Consider the following 23,850-nt stretch of genomic DNA (forward strand, 5'->3'; position numbering starts at 1 on the left):
GTATGCAGATCAGGACCTCCTGGACTCCGCCCACTAACTCCCAAAAGCTTCTTTAAGCTTCTTGAGCCAGGGGGAAGTACCAGAGACCTGCCCTGTAGAGCCCTCCAGCCTGACCTGAAGTAAGCAGACCCAATTACAGACATACACAACTACCAAGATTCACAAAATTAATTTAACTACACTAGCTGCACACTAGAGGGCGCTACACTTACATTTAATAATATTTTTGTTATTTCTGGATGTAGATGATTTCATGCCCAGAAGAGATGACTGTTCATGTCTCCTAATGTACAGGTCCTTCTCCGCAAGCAAGGGTGCCTCCCAACTGAGGCCATGGGATAGTGGAGATCCCTCAGTACTTCTTACTTTCTCAGCTCCCAGCCTGGAGGCAGAGCCCCTACAACCTGGGGTCCCCTCCCAGGCTACATGACACAGCTTCCTCCTTCAGCTTCCTGTCTGGAGGCAGAGCCCCCTCAACTCTGGGTCCCTTCCCAGGCTGCACGGCACAGCTTCCTTACTCTATCTTCCACCCCACTCCCCTGCTGGCCAGGCTCCACAATATTAAAGGGCTAATCCAGCCACCCTGCCAGGGCCTTTTCTCTAGGGATTCCCTCAAGAATGCAGATCAGGACATCCTGGCCTTTGCCCACTAACTTCCAAAAGCTTCTCTAAGCTTCTTGAGCCAGGGGGAGGTACCAGAGACCTGTCCTGTAGAGCCTTTCAGCCTAACCTGGAGTAACCAGACCCAATTACAGACACACACAACTACCATGATTCACAAAATGTATTTACCTATACTAGCTGCACACTAGAGGGTGCTACACATATATTTAGTAATGTTTCTAGTTTTTCTGGATGTAGATGATTCCAGGGTTTCTGTTGCCTTTTAATGCTGCACTCCAGAACGTCATTTATGAAGAAATGTGACTAATAAAAATACCAAAAGAAAAATGAGACAGAGTTAGAATGTGATTACTAAACTGAAAATTGCCAAGTACTGTATGTGTTTGAATGGTAATGAAGAATAGTTAGAAAGCAAAACGAAGTGATTTACTGCAGGGCGGCCCAGCCATGGGGCAGATCCTTCTATACTATGCTACTTCTCCCTCTAACACAAGATCTGGATCACATATCTTTTTTTATGGTTAGCACTTCTGCCTAGCAGCAGTAGGGTCATCAGTTTGAATCCCAACCAAAGCACTACCTTCCTGGAGTTGGCCTGTTTGGGTTTTCTCCCACACTCTACTCTGGTTTCCTCCGAGACTCCAAAGACATGCTGGTAGGTTAATTGGATCCTGTGTAAATTGGCTTTAGCATGTGTATGTATTAGTGTCGGTTCACACTAGGGCGACACGACTTCGGGCGAGTTATGCCGTCGCCCGTGCACCGCGACTTCGGCGCGGCTTGCAACGACTTCACATAATGGAAGTCAATGCAAGTCGCTCTTATGTCGCCCCAAAGTAGTGCAAGAACCTTTTTCAAAGTCGGAGTGACTTGAGTCGCTCAAATTAGAACGGTTCCAATTGCACAGCATGGTCCGCTACTTGTCAGGCGACCAAGTCGCCTGACAAGTCAGAACAGTGTGAACCGGCACTTAATGTGAGTAAGCTCCTTGAGGGAAGAGACTGATGTGAATGTGCATTATTTATGTAAAGAGCTGCTTTAATTGGCTGTGCTTTATACAGTGGGTACGGAAAGTATTCAGACCCCCTTAAATTTTTCACTCTTTGTTATATTGCAGCCATTTGCTAAAATCATTTAAGTTCATTCTTCTTCCTCATGAATGTACACATAGCACCCCACACTGACAAAAAAAACACAGAATTGTTGACATTGTTGCAGATTTATTAAAAAAGAAAAACTGAAATATCACATGGTCCTAAGTATTCAGACCCTTTGCTCAGTATTTAGTAGAAGCCCACTTTTGATCTAATACAGCCAGGAGTCTTTTTGGGAAAGATGCAACAAGTCTTTCACACCTGGATTTGGGGATCCTCTGCCATTCCTCCTTGCTGATCCTCTCCAGTTCTGTCAGGTTGGATGGCAAACGTTGATGGACAGCCATTTTTAGGTCTCTCCAGAGATGCTCAATTGGGTTTAAGTCAGGGCTCTGGCTGGGCCATTCAAGAACAGTCACAGAGTTGTTGTGAAGCCACTCCTTCGTTATTTTAGCTGTGTGCTTAGGGTCATTGTCTTGTTGGAAGGTAAACCTTCGGCCCAGTCTGAGGTCCAGAGCACTCTGGAGAAGGTTTTTGTCCAGGATATCCCTGTACTTGGCCGCATTCATCTTTACCTCATGGCAAACCAGTCGTCCTGTCCCTGCAGCTGAAAAACACCCCCACAGCATGATGCTGCCACCACCATGCTTCACTGTTGGGACTGTATTGGACAGGTGATGAGCAGTGCCTGGTTTTCTCCACACATACCGCTTAGAATTAAGGCCAAAAAGTTCTATTTTGGTCTCATCAGACCAGAGAATCTTATTTCTCACCATCTTGGAGTCCTTCAGGTGTTTTTTAGCAAACTCCATGCGGGCTTTCATGTGTCTTACACTGAGGAGAGGCTTCCGTCGGGCCACTCTGCCATAAAGCCCCGACTGGTGGAGGGCTGCAGTGATGGTTGACTTTCTATAACTGTCTCCCATCTCCTGACTGCATCTCTGGAGCTCAGCCACAGTGATCTTTGGGTTCTTCTTTACCTCTCTCACCAAGGCTCTTCTCCCCCGATAGCTCAGTTTGGCCGGACGGCCAGCTCTAGGAAGGGTTCTGGTCGTCCCAAACGTCTTCCATTTGAGGATTATGGAGGCCACTGTGCTCTTAGGAACCTTAAGTGCAGCAGAAATCTTTTTGTAACCTTGGCCAGATCTGTGCCTTGCCACAATTCTGTCTCTGAGCTCTTCAGGCAGTTCCTTTGACCTCATGATTCTCATTTGCTCTGACATGCATTGTAATCTGGAAGGTCATATATAGACAGGTGTGTGGCTTTCCTAATCAAGTCCAATCAGTATAATCAAACACAGCTGGACTCAAATGAAGGTGTAGAACCATCTCAAGGATGATCAGAAGAAATGGAAAGCACCTGAGTTAAATATATGAGTGTCACAGCAAAGGGTCTGAATACTTAGGACCATGTGATATTTCAGTTTTTCTTTTTTAATAAATCTGCAACAATGTCAACAATTCTGTGTTTTTCTGTCAGTATGGGGTGCTATGTGTACATTCATGAGGAAGAAGAATGAACCTAAATGATTTTAGCAAATGGCTGCAATATAACAAAGAGTGAAAAATTTAAGGGGGTCTGAATACTTTCCGTACCCACTGTAAGTACCTGTATTCAATTTTTCAAATTTATTTGTTAAGTAGAAATGATAACGTTATTGGTAGGCTGCTAAGTTTTTACACAATAGAACAGGGAAGCAGACTATTTCAGGACTGTGCGTTCTGTCAACGTAATCAGCACTAATACGGCGCAAAGGAACTTGACTTTCCTCTGCCCTCTGCAGGCAATGAAAATGCAGCTAATTCCACAAGAAATGAACACATCTTACTTAGCACAAATCTACGGAGACAATCTATTGCAGTTCAGCTTAGCCCACTATCAAGATCATAAAAGCATTGGCTTACCTAAAAAAGAAAATGCCTCCAAGGAATATTGGGGTCTAAGGACATAACTTCAAAGCAAAGCCCAACAAAAACCTTACTGTGGAAGTCAGTCAGTTAATAAAATAAGAGCTGTGAACTAGGAAAACACGATCACACACTTGAGCAGGAGTTTCCCTTACTTTGTTAATGTGTTGTAAGTACAGCGAAGAGGAGGAGCACAGACACAATATTTCAGGGTTGCAAGTCCTGGACAGAAACATTCAGTCGTCTTTCGATGGAAGGAAACAATATCAACACCAATACATTAATAAAACAATTTGCCCTTTTCTGTTAACCACTTCAGCCCCGGAAGGTTTTACCCCTTTAATGATCACACCATTTTTTGCAATACGGCACTGCATTACTTTAACTGGCAATTGCACAGTTGTGCAAAGCTGTACCCAAATAAAATGTATGTCCTTTTTTCCCACAAAAAGAGCTTTCTTTTGGTGGTATTTGATCACGTCTACGTTTTTGTTTTTTTGTTTTTTTTGTGCTTTAAACAAAAAAAAAAGACAGACAGTTTTGAAAAACAAAAACAATATTTTTTACATTATGCTATAAAACATGCCCAGAAAATTACAAAAAATAAAATGTATTCATTAATTTAGGTCAATATTTATTCTGCTACATATTTCTGCTTAAAAAATCCCAATAAGTGTACATTGATTCGTTTGTGCAAAAGTTATAGCCTACAAGCTAAAATAGGATTTAGTCTACAAATACTAGTAATAGTGGCGATCAGCAATTTTTAACAGGATTGCAGCAGAAAAATCTGACACTAAGTAACACTTTTTGGGGACCAGTGACACCAATACAGTGATTAGTGCTGAAAAAAATGCAGTGTCACTGTATAAATGACACTGGCAGGGAAGGGGTTAACATCGGGGCAATCAAAGGGTTAAGTGTGCTCCTAGGGAGTAAATACTAACTGTGTGGGGGGTGGCCTAACTGGAGGAGGACAGAGATCTGTGTTTCTTTTTTGCAGAAACACAAGATCTCCATCTTCCTCTGTGACAGAATGGCAGTCTGCCCTGTATACATAGGCAGACCGCCGTTCTGCCTCTCCTCCGAACGATTGACGGGTCCCGGTGGACATCGTGTCCGCCAGACCCGCTGATTGACTTCCACTGTGAGGGGGTCGCCGGAAGCATGTGCGCCCCAGAGCACGAGCCAATGTACAGGTACCTTGGTTCACGCAGGAGGGCTGCCCTGCCGCAGTAAATCTGCGTTGGGCGGTCCTTAAGTGATTAAGCTAGCCAAACACTATTTCAATTTCAAATCAATTCCTGCTAAATGAGCTGAAATACAAGTTGTTAACTGCCACGTGAGAAAGGCTGACAAAATTGACTGGGAAGGGTGGAAGATTTTCGGCCAATTAGTGACGGCATCCTATAAGATGCAGTCATTGTTCAGAAATCCAGGCAGCCGTAGGCTGAGCGAGAGACATCTAACAATGTATGGCTAGCTTTGGAATATATTTTTTGTTTAACAAGTTAGTTTAACCAGCGCAGGGACAGGCTTCTCTGACACCTAAGTTGATGATGTCAAAATCCAAGATGAGACAGATTGTGCTAGAACAGACAGTACAGTGGTCAGGCCTGAGCAGGGGGCATAAATGAAAACTACTGTACTGTCTGCTGTACCTAGGGATACCAACTTTTAGGGCTCATTCAAGCAGTGAGGAGGCATTGTATCACCTCCTTACCACCTGCTTGAACCTTGCATTAGTGCGCTACAACCAAATGTGTTGCATAAAGTTCTGGGGCACTTGCATAGAGACCCCGTTCACTTCAAAGTAAAAGGGACATGGCATGTGTACACCCCCAGGCCGCTTGCACTGAAGCTAAATGGGATAGAAGTTTGGGGGGGGGGGGGTGGTGACTCAATCCTGGGGTTTTACTTACTGCTCCCTTATCACTAGTGTGAACAAGCCCCATTGGTCCATGGAAAATCAGATGGAGTGTTGGGCTGAAATAGAGACACCCATGTGCAGCACTACAATAATGAACGATCATTTAAAAAAAATTACACAAAAATATAACTAATAGAGAAAAGGAGGAGGAAGGTCATAAAAACTAAGTAGGGTTAACTAAAGGTCTCCAAACACAGTGACATTTTTAATCAAAATGTTTGAAAGGGTCCAATTTAATTTGGAAAAGCTTACTTTATTTATTTACTTATTATGTTTAAAATTGTGGGTATGCTGGAACTGGAAATACATCTAATGTAATAAAGTGCAAGTGTTTCTGCGTCCGGTTCCTGTGTCCGTGGGATTGCGCTACTGCGCATGTGCCCCACGAATAGCCGTTGGGACTTGGAGCTCAGAGACTTCGGGCGGCCGGGCACTCTTCTTCAGCACAACCTCCTCCAGCAAGCAGCCAGCAGCCAACCAAAATGCGGCGTACTCCCCTCTACAAACCAATTAAAACGCCACTGACAACACTTACGCACCAATCACGGCCCGACGCTACGGAAAGCCGGCCAATCAAAAAAGCGCTTCACTAAAACATGCCCGCCTCGGCTTCAAGGCTGTGCGAGACTCGGAAAAGGGCTGGTGAGCATACGCAGAAGTCTCAGCTTACTTCCCGAGTCGTCACTCCGGGATTGGTCTCGGCTTGAGAAACAAGAGAAGAAAGGAAGGAAACAGGAAGTGCGCAGAGCTGTGGGGGAAGCCTGGTAACGGTAAGAGAAGGGGCCCCAGGGGGGAGAGATATGATGGTGCCAGGAGTCTGGAGGTGTGAGGAGCGCCTGGCAGCATGGCTGTGCCCTGCCCGTCATTGTGTGTGTCTGCTCTTTGTCTCATGTCTCCGCACAGGAGCCTGCCATCACACACAATGACATCACGTGGGGAGGGGAATTATTATCATTATCTATACATATATCTAATATAATAGAGTGCAAGTGTCTCTGCGTCCAGTCCCTGTGTCCGTGGGATTGCGCTACTGCGCATGTGCCCCACGGACAGCCGTTGGGACTTGGAGCGCAGAGACTTCGGGCGGCCGGGCACTCTACTTCAGCACAACCTCCTCCAGCAAGCAGCCGGCAGCCAACCAAAACGTGGCGTGCTCCCCTCTACAAACCAATTTAAACGCCACTGACAACACTTACGCACCAATCACGGCCTGACGCTATGGAAAGCCGGCCAATCAAAAAAAGCGCCTGATGAAAACATGGTCGCCTCGGCTTCAAGGCTGTGCAAGACTCGGAAAAGGGCTGGTGAGCATGCGCAGAAGTCTCAGCTTACTTCCGGGGTCGTCACTTTGGGATTGGTCTCGGCTTGAGAAACAAGAGAAGAAGGGAAGGAAACAGGAAGTGCGCGGAGCTGTGGAGGAAGCCTGGTAACGGTAAGAGAAGGGGCCCCAGGGGGGAGAGATATGATGGTGCCAGCAGCCTGGAGGTGTGAGGAGCGCCTGGCAGCATGGCTATGCCCTGCCCATCATTGTGTGTGTCTGCTCTTTGTCTCATGTCTCCGCACAGGAGCCTGCCATCACACACAATGACATCACGTGGGGAGGGGAATTATTATCATTATCTATACATATATCTAATATAATAGAGTGCAAGTGTCTCTGAGTCCAGTCCCTGTGTCCGTGGGATTGCGCTACTGCGCATGTGCCCCACGGACAGCCGTTGGGACTTGGAGCGCAGAGACTTCGGGCGGCCGGGCACTCTTCTTCAGCACAACCTCCTCCAGCAAGCAGCCGGCAGCCAACCAAAACATGGCGTGCTCCCCTCTACAAACCAATTTAAACGCCACTGACAACACTTACGCACCAATCACGGCCTGACGCTATGGAAAGCCGGCCAATCAAAAAAAGCGCTTGATGAAAACATGGTCGCCTCGGCTTCAAGGCTGTGCAAGACTCGGAAAAGGGCTGGTGAGCATGCGCAGAAGTCTCAGCTTACTTCCGGGGTCGTCACTTCGGGATTGGTCTCGGCTTGAGAAACAAGAGAAGAAGGGAAGGAAACAGGAAGTGCGCGGAGCTGTGGAGGAAGCCTGGTAATGGTAAGAGAAGGGGCCCCAGGGGGGAGAGATATGATGGTGCCAGCAGCCTGGAGGTGTGAGGAGCGCCTGGCAGCATGGCTATGCCCTGCCCATCATTGTGTGTGTCTGCTCTTTGTCTCATGTCTCCGCACAGGAGCCTGCCATCACACACAATGACATCACGTGGGGAGGGGAATTATTATTATTATCTATACATATAAAGTACATGTGTCTCTGCGTCCAGGCTCTGCGTCCAGTCCCTGTGTCCGTAGGATTGTGCTACTGCGCATGTGCCCCATGGACAGCCGTTGGGACTTGGAGCGCAGAGACTTTGGGCGGCCGGGTGAAACTGTCTAAGCGGCGGGTGTGCGCGGGCACGCGGCATGTGCGCGCTCGCGTGGACTTACTGCTAAGCGGCAGAGGCCGTTACAAGTGGCGGCGGGCGAGCGATGTCACGCGAGAGCCGCTCGTTCAGCTCTGCGCGTGTCCCCAATGTTGCTAGGGCAACAGGGACACTATGCGCAGAGCTGACTACGTCATGCGGCTCTCGCGTTGTTAGAAAAAAAGAACGAGATAAGCGAGAGCCGCTCAGACAGCTCTGCGCATGTCCCCGACGTTGCTAGGGCAACAGGGACGCAGAGCTGACAGAGGCTCTCGCTTAACTGGAACAAGTCTGTTTTTACAAATGTTTGACCACATATGTTCTAGCACCCGTTAATTTAACGGGCATAATGTCTAGTACAGTATAAAGAACAATACTTTAATTTGCACACAAGCACTAATTTGTGAATGAAGGCTGCAACAACAGCCTTCATTCATACAGGAACTGGGGTCAGGGTCCAGATACACAGCTGTAGTCAGTTGTCAAACTGAAAGCTGAGCCTCAAAATGGAACTTTACCCATAACAACTTCAAAAAAAATAATATTCTTTAGCGAGGAACACACATTCCACATTATTAGCTATGCTACCAAAATTAGTGTGTGCTGTAAATTGCCTCCAGCATTGCTACTGTTTCTTCCTGCAAGGGGCTGCCATTTTGCTGAAGCCCAGAGCCCCTGAGCAGCAGGAAATCTTTAGGCTGCCAGCAGATCAGCCTCTACATGTCTCTACATGAAAAAGAGAGAGCAACTGAGCATGTGCAGGGCAGGGTGGGACAGTCTATTACTGGAATTTAACCTCTTCTGGGCCGCTCTTTGCAGATATACTGCGGCAGGGTGGCCATCCAGCGTGTTTATTCCATAAGCCCATCCCCCACACACTTAGAAAGCTTCCCCTAGGGACACATTTAACCCTTTGATCGCCCCTGGTGTTAACCTCTTCCTTGCCAGTGTCATTAGTACAGTAACAGTGCATATTTTTAGCACTGATTACTGTAGTAATGTCACTGGTCCCCCCCAAAAGTGACAAAAATGTCACCTAGGTGTCTGATCTGTACACCGCAATGTTGCAGTCCCGCTACAAATAGCTGATCGCCGCCATTACTAGTAAAAAAAAATTAAATTAGAAAAAAATGACATAAATATTTCCCCTGGCGATAACTTTTAAGCTAACCAATCAATATACACTTATTGGAATTTGTGGCAGAATACATATTGGCCTAAAATGATGAAAAATTTTGATTTTAATTTTTTTTTTTATTGGGATTGTTATATAGCAGAAAGTACAAAATATTGTTTTTTTTTTTTTCTTAATTGTCAGTCTTTTTTTGTTTATAGCGCAAAAAATAAAAATCGCACAGGTGATCAAATACCACCAAAAGAAATCTCTATTTGTGGGAAAAAAAGGACATCAATTTTATTTTTCAACCACGCATTTGCCGAATCCCAAAAAATGCCTGGTCATTAAGGGGGTAAATCCTTTCCCGTCCAGAAGTGGAACAGTTGTGTTCTGAATCAGCTGTCAATTTCATGTGTGGCTTGTGCTGTAATGCAGAGGCTGCAGGCATGGTACAGGAGATAAAGGGGCTGCAGGCATAGTACAAGAGATGCAGAGGCTACGGGCATGGTACAGAAGATGTCAGAGGCTGCGGGCATGATAGAGGAGATGCAGAGGCTGCAGGCATGGTACAGGAGATACAGGGGCTCCGGCTTGGTACAGGAGATGCAGGGGCTGCGGGTATGGTACAGGAGATGCAGAGGCTGCGGACATGGTGCAGGAGATGCAGAGGCTATGGACATGGTACAGGAGATGCAGAGGCTGCAGGCATGGTACAGGAGAGGCAGAGGCTGCGGGCATGGTACAGGAGATGGGCTGCCGGCCTGGTACAGGAGACGCAAAGGCTGCGGGTATGGTACAGGAGAGGCAGAGGCTGCGGGCACAGTACAGGAGATGCAGAGGCTGCAGGCATGGTACAGGAGATGCAGGGGATGCGGAGGGGTCTTACTTTCCAATCTGTGTGGTGCCCTACATTAAAAAATGGCACCGCCCGGCACCATCATGTCACTGTGCATGTGATGTCTGCCCGAGAATGGCCGATCGTATACAGGCTTTCCAGAGCGGCGGTGGTACTTGTGCCATTCACAAGTTGGGCCAGCCGCAGCCATTTTTTTAAGGGTGCCACTGCTCTTCTAGCAGCCCGAGGGCAGGGGGACTTTCCGGGCTACTGGGAAATTTCCCGGTATCCCGGTAGGCCAGTCTGGCCCTGGATGAAGGGATATATCTGTGGTATGCAATCTAGCAGAACACTTTATTTAATATATACAATTCACAAAAGTGGTTTATTTCATTGTCACAATGTCAAATTTGTTTGGAGACAATACACAAATGATAGGTAGATAGCATGTCTTTTTTTATATTTTAGAATGGGGTGCCTTGAGATTGTCCATCATTTTAAAGGGTGCCTTGACTGAAAAAAATTTTGCTTTATCCAGACCACAGATCCCATTAGTCCATTTTGCAAGCATGTAAGCTGCACTTTATGCATGGTGCAGCCATCAATAAGTAATCCGTGTTTGTAAAGTGCAAAATCATCGGCTGGTTTTTCCTGCATTTCTGAATAACACTACAAGTGGTACCAGTCGGGAAAACAGCCCTATGTATTATCAGAACCTGCTGCTCATTTCAGGTCACACAGCACAGGCACTATGTTTGGGAAAGGTTATTCCTATTTATATCAGTGTGTACTTGGCACACTAATAGAATCTCCTAGTGAGTGAAGAGCAATATATCCTTCACAAAGTGCTGATAGGCATGAAAAGCATAAGGGCATGCTCAGGATGGGGAGCCCAACAGCAAGCTGATATATGATCTGGAGTGAAAAACTATTAATGCAGAGGTCTCAAATGAAAAGTGCAGTAAGAAATGTATCTGTGCATAATCCTGTTTAAACACAGCTGTGTATTTATTAGCAAATACTAAAATAACAGATGCACAGCTATGGCAGGCAGCTATATAAAAAAAAATACACTTCAGTCAAGAAAGTCATTAAAAGGGGACTCCAGGCAATCATATTGTATATACATGCAATAGTCCTGCTAATTATTCATTAGAAAGTCATCAAATAGTGGCAACAATGTGAGCAAATTATACTCTAACTACACTGTACACTATTGTCATCCTTACATGTTTCAGGCCCTGGGGACTGGAGTCGGAGGTACTTAGGCAGCACACAACTTCATCATTGTGTTCAGAGTTGGTCTCGCCATTGCACATGCAGGGATTACTTCACCAGTGTAGTAATATTTATTTATGGTCCAAATTGTCATACATTGTGGGGACATCCTCCGATATGCATGTACACTATATTGTCAAAAGTATTGGGACGCCTGCCTTTACACGCACATGAACTTTAATGGCATCCCAGTCTTAGGGTCCTTTCACACTGTCTGCATCTGCCGGTGGACTCCGTTCTGCTCAGCGGGGATCAATCAGCCGATCCCTGATGAACAGGCAGATGGCAGCTCCATCTCCACTCTGTGTGCGGAGATAGAGCTGTCAGATCCCTGCTGTCCTCTATGGGGGAATCGGATGAGAACGGACCACCTGTCCATTCTCATCCAATCCCATCCAATCAGCTAGACGGATGGAAAATGGGGTTTCTAAATTTTTTACAGATTTTTACAGACAGGATCAGATCGGATAGCAGCGGGTGTCAGTGGACATGTCTCCGCTGACATCCTCTGCTCCATAGGGATGCATGGAGGATCCAATCAGGTCCGCCTAAAAAACTGACAGATGGATCTGATCGGATCGTTCGTGTGAAAGGACCCTTAGTCCGTTGGGTTCAATATTGAGTTGGCCCTCCCTTTGCAGCTATAACAGCTTCAACTCTTCTGGGAAGGCTGTCCACAAGGTTTAGGAGTGTGTCTATGGGAATGTTTGATCATTTATCCAGAAGCGCATTTGTGAGGTCAGGCACTGAATTTCTGTGCAGTCTGCACTCTAATTCATCCCAAAGGTGTTCTGTCGGGTTGAGGTGAGGATTCTGTGCAGGGCAGTCAAGTTTCTCCACCCCAAACTTGCTAATCCGTGTCTTTATGGACCTTCTTTGTGCAGTGGTGTGCAGTCATGTTGGGACAGGAAGGGACCATCCCCAAACTGTTCCCAAATATTTGAGAGCATGAAATTGTCCAAAATGTCTTCGTATGCTGACACCTTAGGAGTTCCCTTCACTGGAACTAAGGGGCCAAGCCCAACCCCTGTAAAGCAACCTCACACCATAATCCCCCCTCCACCAAATGATTTGGATCAGTGCACAAAGCAAGGACCGTAAAAACATGGATGAGTGAGTTTGGGGTGGAGGAACTTGACTGGCCTGCACAGAAACTTAACCTCAACCCGATTGAACACCTTTGGGATGAATTAGAGTGGAGACTGTCAGCCAGGCCTTCTTGTCAAACACCAGTGCCTGACCTCACAAATGCGGTTCTGGAAGAATGGTCAAACATTCCCACAGACACACTCCTAAACCTCGTGGACAGCCTTCCCAGAAGAGTTGAAGCTGTTACAGCTGCAAAGGGTGGGCCAACTCAATATCGAACTGAGATGTCATTAAAGTTCATGTGCGTGTGTCCCAATATTTTTGACAATATAGTGTATGCAGGTATTAGAGTATGACAAGGTATGTAAAATTACTACAGTGGCTGAACAGAAATATATTTTTTTGCAGGAAACCTCTGTAGATGGGCTTTTGCTCTATGTCGGATGGGTTTTCCATTCCCATACAAATCTATGGGAATGCCAAACTTGCTTGAAGCAGGTCAAAAGCAGGTAATCTGCAAGCCAAAAACACCTGCCAATTTATTCTAAACCATCTCAGAAGTGTCTCTAAAGTGATTCTATTGACAAAAGCCCAAAGCCCACCAACACCAGCCCTTAGAATGATGCAGAATGCTTTTTTCTGGCTCTGTATGAGCTTTAACAAGGTTGGGATTTTCTACCCAGTGCTTTGTAGATAAAAAAAAAAATGCAGCCTTAGTGATTTCTTAGTGAATTATTGATGCTTGGTAAAAGTCAACGTTTGAAAGCAATGTTATCATTATATAGGTATTATAGGATTTAGCAAAGGATGATTCCCACCCCATCGGAAAAGGAAGAAAACTATGAGCAGAGTCATAGAGACAGTGGTACATTCTGGTGGATTTCAAGAACTATCATTTAATATAAAACTAAGATAGCTGTAAGTTTTCAAAAGAACCAAGTAGGAGTTTTAATTTGGCGATTTTTTTTTTTTTCCTTCCAAGACCAGAGGGGGAGGGAAGGAAAGAGGAACCCAATTTCTCTTATGACAAATGAAACATGACAGCAGCTGAAGTGATATATGTGTTATCACAGCACATGGGGTGTTGTGGGATCCTGCAGCAGAGTTTTATCAGGAAGATTAATCACCACCATCTCAGTAAAACAAGATAAAACCATAAAAAAACATTTCAGCCTCGCCAACTAGCATGGAAGAATATGTTCTATATTGGGGGAACAAATACTTTTTAATGAAACCTACAATAGTACAACTGTCCGCAGATGTATTCTTTTTTAATAAATGCTATGCACTGAGTTATTATTAAATTGTTGCAAAGCTATGCAATTGACAAGCTTAACAGTAACCAGCATTAGCCCTGAAAATATGTAGGCCAGCTTTGATGCTTCTGTTCAATGTAACCTAATACAGAATCGTAGTTAAAATTACATTTTGCAATAAATGGCTTGTTTTTTTTTTTTTATACCTTACTTTAGATAAGTCCAAATGAATCAGTGGTGCCACATACTGTACATCCATATATCCGCTTGTTACCATGACACAACTTTAATTAAACACTTTTATGCTACCGCACTGCTAGTCATTACATTGGATGTGATGCTGCTTGTTTCCCCAAACATTAGCATGGGGGCCATAGGAAGGGCAATAGGATGATTATTGGACAGGATAATACATTTACCATTGCTCTAGGTAAGAAGTCATTTTTCAAACACACAAATAGATTCTCAGAACAATGTAAATGATCCCATGAACTCTAGAAGAAGGTAATAGATAGAATTCAATTTAGGCATTTATGAAGGTGAATAAACTGGGAAAAATGTACCCAGTAGATGTCATTCACCTGTTACCTGAAATTTTAATAAACTAATGTGAGTGATGCTGTTAAATCAACAAGAACGGACAGTTTTGATAAGGAAGTGTGCATGTCAATGCCAGTAGATCATGGAAGCATTTGAGACACGATCTCGGCAAGGCGATGCCACATCCCAAAGAAAATGCATGTACCGAAGAACTAAAAGGGGGAAGAAAAGTATGAATCTTCACCCCCTGAAAATAATAGGACTTTAACGGCATCTATTGGACTGATCTCAAGAGGAATAAACACTTGGATAAATATATGTAAAAAAAAGTTTATTGTACAAAAAATTCATATAATATCATAAAAACCATTGTGCAAATATACATGAACTGTCATATAACAGTATGCTCCTAAATTAAGAGAACCCTTGTGCATAACAGACACAGCATATTCGATGCATTCGATTCCGACCATGAAAATGGCCAGACTTAACAGTTTTTAGAGTATGCAGGGTTCACTTGCAATGGAAGCGCAGCCAGAGAACCGCTACGCGTTTCGCTCTGCAGCTTCTTCAGGCGATTCTGTGGAGTTGTGGTTACAACAACATCCTCTCTTCTCCCCCTATATATGGGCTTTAAGGGTACCACACATTTAGACTCTACACAAGAGGAGACACATATGGTATAGTCCCTCTGGAACAGTTACATGCTCCTGGTAACCCTTTAAGCCCATACATGGGGAGAAGAGAGGACACCAAATGTTGTTGTGACCACAACTCCACAGAATCGCCTGAAAAAGCTGCGGAGTGATTCTCTGGCTGCATTTCCATTGCAAATGAACCCTGCATACTCTAAAAACTGTTAAGTTTGGCCATTTTCATGGTCCGAATCTAATGCATCGAATATGCTGTGTCTGTTATGCACAAGGGTTCTCTTAATTTAGGAGCATTCTGTTATATGACCGTTCATGTATGTTTGGACAATGGTTTTTATGATATTATATGAATTTATTTTGTACAATAAACTTGTTTTTACATATATTTATCCAAGTGTGTATTCCTTTTGAGATCAGTCCAATAGATGCCTTTAAAGTCCTATTATTTTCAGGGGATGAAGATTCTTTCCTTTTCTTCCCCCTTTTAGTTCTTCTGTCAATGCCAGTAGGGCCCTCTGATTTCTACTGTATTAAAGTGTATTGCATTTGTACTGTCTACCCTCATGTTGTAAAGCGCTGCATAAACTGTCGGCGCTATATAAATCCTATATAGTAATAATAATAATAATATTTAAAGATTTTTCAATGTTTGGATTATCACTTAAAGAAGACCTGTAATTTCTGAGCTGAATGAATTCTTAAACACCAAAGGGTTGCCAGAAGTGAGTTTACTTGCCACTCTACATACTGTAGAGCAATTGCTTACAGTATCACTCCATGTAAGGTAGTGATCAATACTTCATAAAGAGCAACTCTAGTCATTTTAATGTTTTTGGCTATATACATTAAAGTGATCAATTACTCTTACCAATATGTGTTAATAAATTAAATAACTTGTTTTTGGATATACTTTTTAATTATTTCCTGTATGTACATGGAGGGAATTCATATTTTGCTTATACCATATGTAGCTGACTTTTTGGAAAGGGTTGGTGAATTCTGTATTGCCCTTCTACAAAGCTACCTATTTGAACAGAGTATGTCCAAAAAAAAATCAAGGTATGGCATACTGTAGCTGGGTTTCCACATCTACTACCAATCCCTAATCACCTCTAGAGGGGTTTGGGGGAACATTTTGTGATTCCTAGTCTTGAGATATTACTGTTCTGCTCTCCTATATCACCTAGCTCCATTGTGGTCTGGGCGATAGTGTCATCTAGTACCTTTAGATGTTTCATGGTCTCTGTTTTTCAGTTGGTATTGTGATTTTAATGTTATGGAAATCTTTTTTGAGCTCTTTACTTGTCCCGGAATTGTCACTGTTGGTCCGGTGGACTGCTTTACCTGTTATCTTGGGCTGAGGTGGTGCTGCACAGGAAGGGGGAGCATATAAGTCATTTTTGTTGTTGCACTTCATGTTATTATAGCAGCTGGGACTATTGAGACAACTTCCACTGTGTTTTGTTTTTGTTTTTATTTTAGAAAAAAACTGCAGTTTAAATTGCCATGGCAGCTAATTTCTCTTTGTAAATGGTGGCTGGGGATTTCCTTCATTTGTACCAGACCCTTATGCTAGATGAGGGTCTGGTGTAGATGTTTAAAGTTGACCTCACAATAAAAAAAAAGTGTGTAGCTCCCAATAGAAATGTATACCACACTCTTAAGCCTCGTACACACGTACCGATCGTCGGCCGAACGATCGGCCGTCTTTTGTCCGAGGGCTGTCTTGTCTGTTGAAAAGTGCAAAAGACTGCACACGAATTTTGTCGGCCAACAACAGCCGACTGCAGAAGTGATGTCATGTGATGGTTAACTTTCCTTGTCTTTTTTCTTTTCTGAGCATGCCCAGTCTTGCTAATCGGCTGTCTGTCGGCCGAAATCTGTACTGACTGGCAAACAATCGGCCGTTTTGGTGTTGGCCAACAAAAATTTTAATGCCTGCACGACAGATTCTGTTCGGACGAAAATGCGCTGTCGGAAGCATCATACTAACAAGCCTACAATCGGCCGATCGGTCGTCGGCCGAATATTTACGGCCGACAATCGGTACGTGTGTACGGGGCTTTACTCTTGACGAGTGTCTGGTATAGATGTCAAGGGGTACCTCATGCAAAAAAAACAAACAAATGGCCCTCAAATTATATATATATATATATATATATATATATATATATATACAGTATCTCACAAAAGTGAGTACACCCTCACATTTTTGTAAATATTTTATTATATCTTTTCATGTGACAACACTGAAGAAATTACACTTTGCTACAATGTAAAGTAGTGAGTGTACAGCTTGTATAATGGTGTAAATTTTCTGTCCCCCCAAAATAACTCAACACACAGCTATTAATGTCTAAACCGCTGGCAACAAAAGTACACCCCTAAGTGAAAATGTCCAAATTGGGCCCAATTAGCCATTTTCCCTCCCCGGTGCCATGCGACTCATTAGTGTTACAAGGTCTCAGGTGTGAATGGGGAGCAGGTGTGTTAAATTTGATGTTATCGCTCTCACTCTCTCATACTGGTCACTGGAAGTTCAACACGGCACCTCATGGCAAAGAACTCTCTGAGGATCTGAAAAAAAAAAATGTTTCTCCACATAAAGATGGCCTAGGCTAAAAGAAGATTGCCAAGACCCTGAAACTGAGCTGCAGAATGGTGGCCAAGACCATACAGTGGTTTACCAGGACAAGTTTTCCATTCAGAGCAGGCATTGCCATGGTCGACCAAAGGAGTTGAGTACACGTGCACAGATCCAGAGGTTGTCTTTGGGAAATAAACGTATGAGTGATGCCAGCATTGCTGCAGAGGTTGAAGGGGTGGGGGGTCAACCTCTCAGTGCTCAGACCATACGCTGCACACTGCATCAAATTGGTCTGCATGGCCGACGTCCCAGAAGGAAGCCTCTTCTAAAGATGATGTACAAGAAAGCCTGCAAACAGTTTGCTGAAGACAAGCAGACTAAGGATATGGATTACTGGAACCATGTCCTGTGGTCTGATGAGACCAAGATAAACTTATTTGGTTCAGATGGTGTCAAGCGTGTGTGGTGGCAACCAGGTGAGGAGTACAAAGATAAGTGTGTCTTGCCTACAGTCAAGCATGGTGGTGGGAGAGTCATGGTCTGGGGCTGCATGAGTGCTGCCGGCACTGGGGAGCTACAGTTCATTGAGGGAACCATGAATGCCAACATGTACTGTGACATACTGATCCAGAGCATGATTCCCTCCCTTCCGAGACCAGTATTCCAATATGAGACCCCCCAAAGACAACTCCAAGATGACCACTGCCTTGTGAAAAAAGCTGAGGGTAAAGGTGATAGCCTGGCCAAGCACGTCTCCAGAACTAAACCCTATTGAGCATCTGTGGGGCCTCCTCAAATGGAAGGTGGGGGGAGCACAACGTCTCTAACATCAACCAGCTCCATGTTGTCGTCATGGAGGAGTGGAAGAGGACTCCAGTGGCAACCTGTGAAGCTCTGGTGGACTTCATTCCCAAGAGGGTTAAGGCAGTGCTGGAAAATAATGTTGGCCACACAAAATATTGACACTTTGGGCCCATATTGGACAACGTCACTTAAGGGTGTACTCACCTTTGTTGCCAGCAGTTTAGACATTACACTGGGGTCTGTGGCAGGAGGGATTATCAAAATCTGTAAGCCCCTTTTAAAATTTTGGGGCCAAAATGTATATAGTAAATAAAGACATAAAAACAAAAATAACTTTGCAGAAGATTTTAACACATAAAAGCAGCCCGAGCAACGGGAAACCTCTCTGTGCATCTTTTAATGCAATTTTACTGTGGAAAATATGTAAGTTCACTTCTATTATTAAAGATACAGATTTTTTAAACTTATTGTGCTATGAGATTTCGTTTTCTTGCTTTGCATTACATTGCTAGGAGAGTTTGCAGCAAGGAGATGAAGAGTGACAGGAAAAGATCTTGGTTATTTTTAATGCACTGTTGACCATTTAATATGGTCCACACTATCTGGTAAGGAGCCAACCTTATGTTATATCATGGGTGATATCACTGTGGTGATCAGCATTGGATGTAACAACTATCTGTTTCTTGGATGGCTTATATTTGATGAATAAGAGTGGCATTCACTTGCACTTGTATATGGGACTATACACCTTATTTTATTTAGATGTGACACATTAATTACCTATTTTTTAGATTTTTGAATTCATGAATTGGGACTTCTTACTTGTTTATACTTGTTTTTTTAACACACTAATTTTATTATGTTCATTTATTTTTTTATGAAATGTAAATTTGCATTTATTTAACACTTTTGCACTTTATGAATTGAGATTTTTATCATTAATTTATATTTTAGTTTTATGCAAATTAAGTACGGTATATTTTATTCCATATTGTATTATTTAGCACCACACTATTTGATTTGTTCAGTAAATAAAAAAACACATTTTTTGTAAACACTTTATTAAAAAAGAAAAACCATCCAATCTTCATCAAACATGATGAAAGATGCCTGCTGATTCACTAAAAAAAATAGTAGTAATAGAAAAAAAAAAAAAACGCTATTATATATGATGTTCCTCTCTTGCTGAACAAGCTAAATGTCCAGTGTTTGGACCAAAACCTGAACCAGCAAAGTTCAGTTCTTACACAGTCTTATCACTAGTCCCTAATGATTGGTAAATCGTATAATTATTTTTAGTACTTTTTTTTTATCAAAATAATAACATTGGTAATGCTTACATGTGCCCTTTAGTGAAATGTGGATTTTAAAACCCAGTTAAGTCTGACACCATTTATTCTCTTTAGTCCTTTAACCCCAAATTCTACTGCGTTTCACTTTGACAAAATTCACGTAATGTAGGCTTAGCATGCTGAGTATCTGTTCTGGTTCTTAAGACCTGTCATCATCAATGCAATATAATTTATAAATTACTTTGTGAACAGATCCATAGCTGAATATTATTATGCTTTTTACCTTCTTTGAAAGTGCATGGAAAACAGGGAACATGTAAAACACTTTTTACTGTGGCTTCTGGTGGGCTTCTGAACCAGCAGGAGGATGTTACTGCAGCCTTCTCCCAATTCCTGCCTACGTATGAAAATAACAGTCCACAGAAACCCAAGACCCCAAAATCTTAGCTTACTCTAAAAAGCAAAATATGGCCAGAGCTGCTAAGGCTGTAATATTGCCTCCAATTCCGGTTTCCCTTGCCTTCCTCTTGACCAAAATGGGCATGGGTCAACAGGCTGTGTATATTATAGGGCAAACCAGGATTTAGGGTCCTTGGCTGCTCTGATCAATAAATTGCTGCACGTCAATACCTGCCATATGATTCTACATCTTGACAACCCTCTCTGGGAAAATTTGATGTGGTCTTCATATGTGTTTGTATTGTTATCTGGAAAAGCTAGCCTTCTAGTATTCATAGCAGATTTACTCATATGGACACAAACCTGGCACTGAGCACATATGGATTCTTTGCAGTCAGAAGGAACAGTGATAAAATTGCATAATCCCCAATCTGCAAATTCCCAACTGTTTGAACACGCACACACAGATAATATAATGGCTGGACATCATTGCTAGATATTGGCTGTGTCATGACATCATGGGAAAAGTGGTGCAGTGACACAGAATAGAATGCCTAAAAATCACAGATTTTGTCTGAGAAAGAGAGAGAAGTGGAAAAATATAGTTAAAGTCCTTTCAGATAAAATACAAACTTTACTGAACTTCAGTCTGAAATCTGTTACAATCTGAAAATTGTTACTACTGTAAACAACAGTAATAATTAACATATGATAATATGAGGAAAAAGGCACCTCTTATAAGATACCTAAATGATTGAAAAATAGGGCTGTGGCAGAAAACAACCAAATCAATATTAGTTTTCACTGAGAATTGAGCTTTCTGTTCAACATATTTGACCGTTGAGCTCTTTATTTTGCTCTACTGTTCATAAATAAGTCCCCCTCTACTATTCTTCATTAAATCCAAACATCCTTATTAGGACTGCTACTGTATATTGGCAGTAAGATTGGTTCTTTGGACAAATACTCACTGCTTTCTTCTTTTTTTGTTCCTATTATTGTGTGCTTTTTAGTCTTTAACCACTTTACCACCGGAGGATTTTGCTGTCTTACGTCTGGGCCACTTTATGCGATTCGGCACTGTGCGACTTTAACGGACAATTGCACGGTCGTGCGACGCCGTACCCAAACTAAATTTACGTCCTTTTTTTCCCACAAACAGAGCTTTCTTTTGGTGGTATTTGATTCGATTTTTACTTTTTGCGCTATAAACAAAAAAAAGAGCGTAAATTTTGAAAAAATAACAATATTTTTCAAAATTTTTTATACGAAATTCCCCCCCAAAAAAATTTAAAAATCAAATTTTTTTTTAATTTTTGGCCAATTTGTTTTCTGCTACCTATGTTTGGTAAAAAAATCACAAAAAGCGTATTTTGATTGGTTTGCGCAAAAGTTATTGCGTTTACTAACTAAGGGAAAGATTTCTGTAATTTTTGGTGTTTTTTTTTAAAGAGTAATGGCGGCGATCTGCGATTTTTTTTGCGGGACTGCGACATTGCGGCGGACAGATCGGACCCTTGACTGACATTTTTGACACTTTTGGGGGTACCAGTGACATTATTACAGTAATCAGTGCTATAAATATGCACTGTTACAGTAAAAATTACACTGGCAGGGAAGGGGTTAATTTTATTGGAGAAGGAGGGGTTAATGTATGCCTGGTGCTTACTAAACAGTGTTGGGGGAGGTGACTGAGTGACACAAGGACAGATCGCAGGTTCAGCTATGCTGAACCCTGCAATCTGACCCTGCCTGTCACTTAGGAGATCCGCCCGCTTGTGTTTACACAAGCAGGCGGATCTCCACACTCGATTCCCCGACGATCGGGGAAGAGCAGCGGTGATCGCCGCTGCTCCTCCCCTGGCCCGACTCCCGCTGTGACTGAATACAGTGGAGTGTCTGGCGACGTAGGTCTACATCGTCAGACCTACAAGAGCCACTTTGCCACGTACAGCTCTAGTGAGCAGTCGGCAAGTGGTTCATTTAGGTTTGTGGTTGATTAGAGGTCACCAGTCACTTTTATCTGCTGTTCTATCCATAACAAACTGCTTTAACTAGTTAAGTTTTTTCCTTACAAAATGCTCCTTTAAAAATAGGCTTTTCTCTAAGAGGATGCTATTTTAAGGTTTTCATTTTATTTGGAGTTTTTTTTTATTATTTTATTTTATGTAATATTTTTATAGGTTCACAGCTTTTTAAATTTGAAGTGCTCACAGCATTCGCTAGTTGCTGATTATCTGTTCTTGGAGCAGCCATTTGTTTTCAGCACATCATTTGAAAGAAAAACAAATAAGTTCATATAAACGTGTCCCTAAACCCCTTCACATTCTATCACATTCACCAAACCCCACTATCCCCATTGTAAAAATCAAAGTTAGGCATACACTTGTTAGGCCTGTTCTTCCTGAATAAAACTGTCCTGCTACTACCCAATGTATACACTGCTTTACTATGTGCAGTATCTTTGTCCTTAATGATGGCTTGATGGAAATGATAAATGAGTGAAAGCCCGACACTTACTTTCATAACTAGTGAGCATAAGCAGTGTTTCCTCCTTTTTTCAGCAGGGAGGAAACAAAATGCTGCAAAAATTGATAAAGCTCTCGGTTAAGGGAATCATATTTCTCTCAGAAATAATTAAATGATTTAACCTTCCTAGCGGTATTCCCGAGTGTGACTCGGGGTAAGATTTTAGTGCCAAAAGCGGTAACCCCGAGTCACACTCGGGGTAGCGCTAGGAAGATCGCTGGATGCTGGAGGAGGTTTTACTTACCTTTTCTCCGGGATCCAGCGAAGACTGCCAGCGGTGTGCGGCGGCGGAGCTCTCTCCCGATCGTCTGCGAGCCCCGGCTTCCGTCTCCGGCGACGTGACGTTCGCCGGGGGGTGGAACCGGCGGCAAATTCGAATGTAAAATGCACCAAACACACTGATATCGTTCAAAATAAAATAAAATCACATTACATTACCCCCCAGTGCCCTTTCCTGCAGTTTTACTGTACTTTTTATGTAAATATATGTATATATATATATATATATACATATATATACAGTATATATATATATACGTATATATATACACATATACATACATATATATATATATATATATATATATATATATATATACACACACACACATATTATATATATATATATATATATATATATATATATATATATATATATATATATATATATACACATATATATATATATATACACATATATATATATATATATATATATATATATATATATATATATACGTAATTCTTGTGAATGAGCAGCCCAAACCAACTGTATACATTATATATATATATATATATATATATATATATATATATATATACACATATATATGTATATATATATATATATATACACGTAATTCTTGTGAATGAGCAGCCCAAACCAACTGTATACATTATATATATATATATATATATATAGATATATATATATATATATACGTATATATATATATATATATAATATATATATAATATATGTATACATAATATATGTATACATACATATATATATATATATATATATATATATATATATATATATATATAATATGTATAATAAATGTATACAGTTGGTTTGGGCTGCTCATTCACAAGAATTACATGCTTTCAGCACCTAAAATAATGGTACCGCTTTCAGCACCTAAAATCCAAAAGAATCATACCGCCAGGGAGGTTAATAAAAGGTCTAGAATGAACAGAAGTCTTTGAATCCCCCTCTTTACCCACCATCTCAACCTACCAGGAGATTTTTGCCCAGGCAAGAAAAAGGAGATTTCAGAAAAATGTATTAAATCCCAAATTAATATAGAACAAATAATTTAAGTAAAAAGAATGTATAAAAATAGGGCTTAAAATCATTGGTATTATGTTTGGTTATAGCCAAAGTAGGAAAAAAAATGTCAAACAAATGGCCACTGCCCCCACTTATAACTGAGCTTCACAGCAAGGAGCACATT

Source organism: Pelophylax lessonae (genome assembly GCF_965119305.1).
Source record: "Pelophylax lessonae genome assembly, chromosome: 2".
In the NCBI taxonomy this organism is placed as follows: Eukaryota; Metazoa; Chordata; class Amphibia; order Anura; family Ranidae; genus Pelophylax; species Pelophylax lessonae.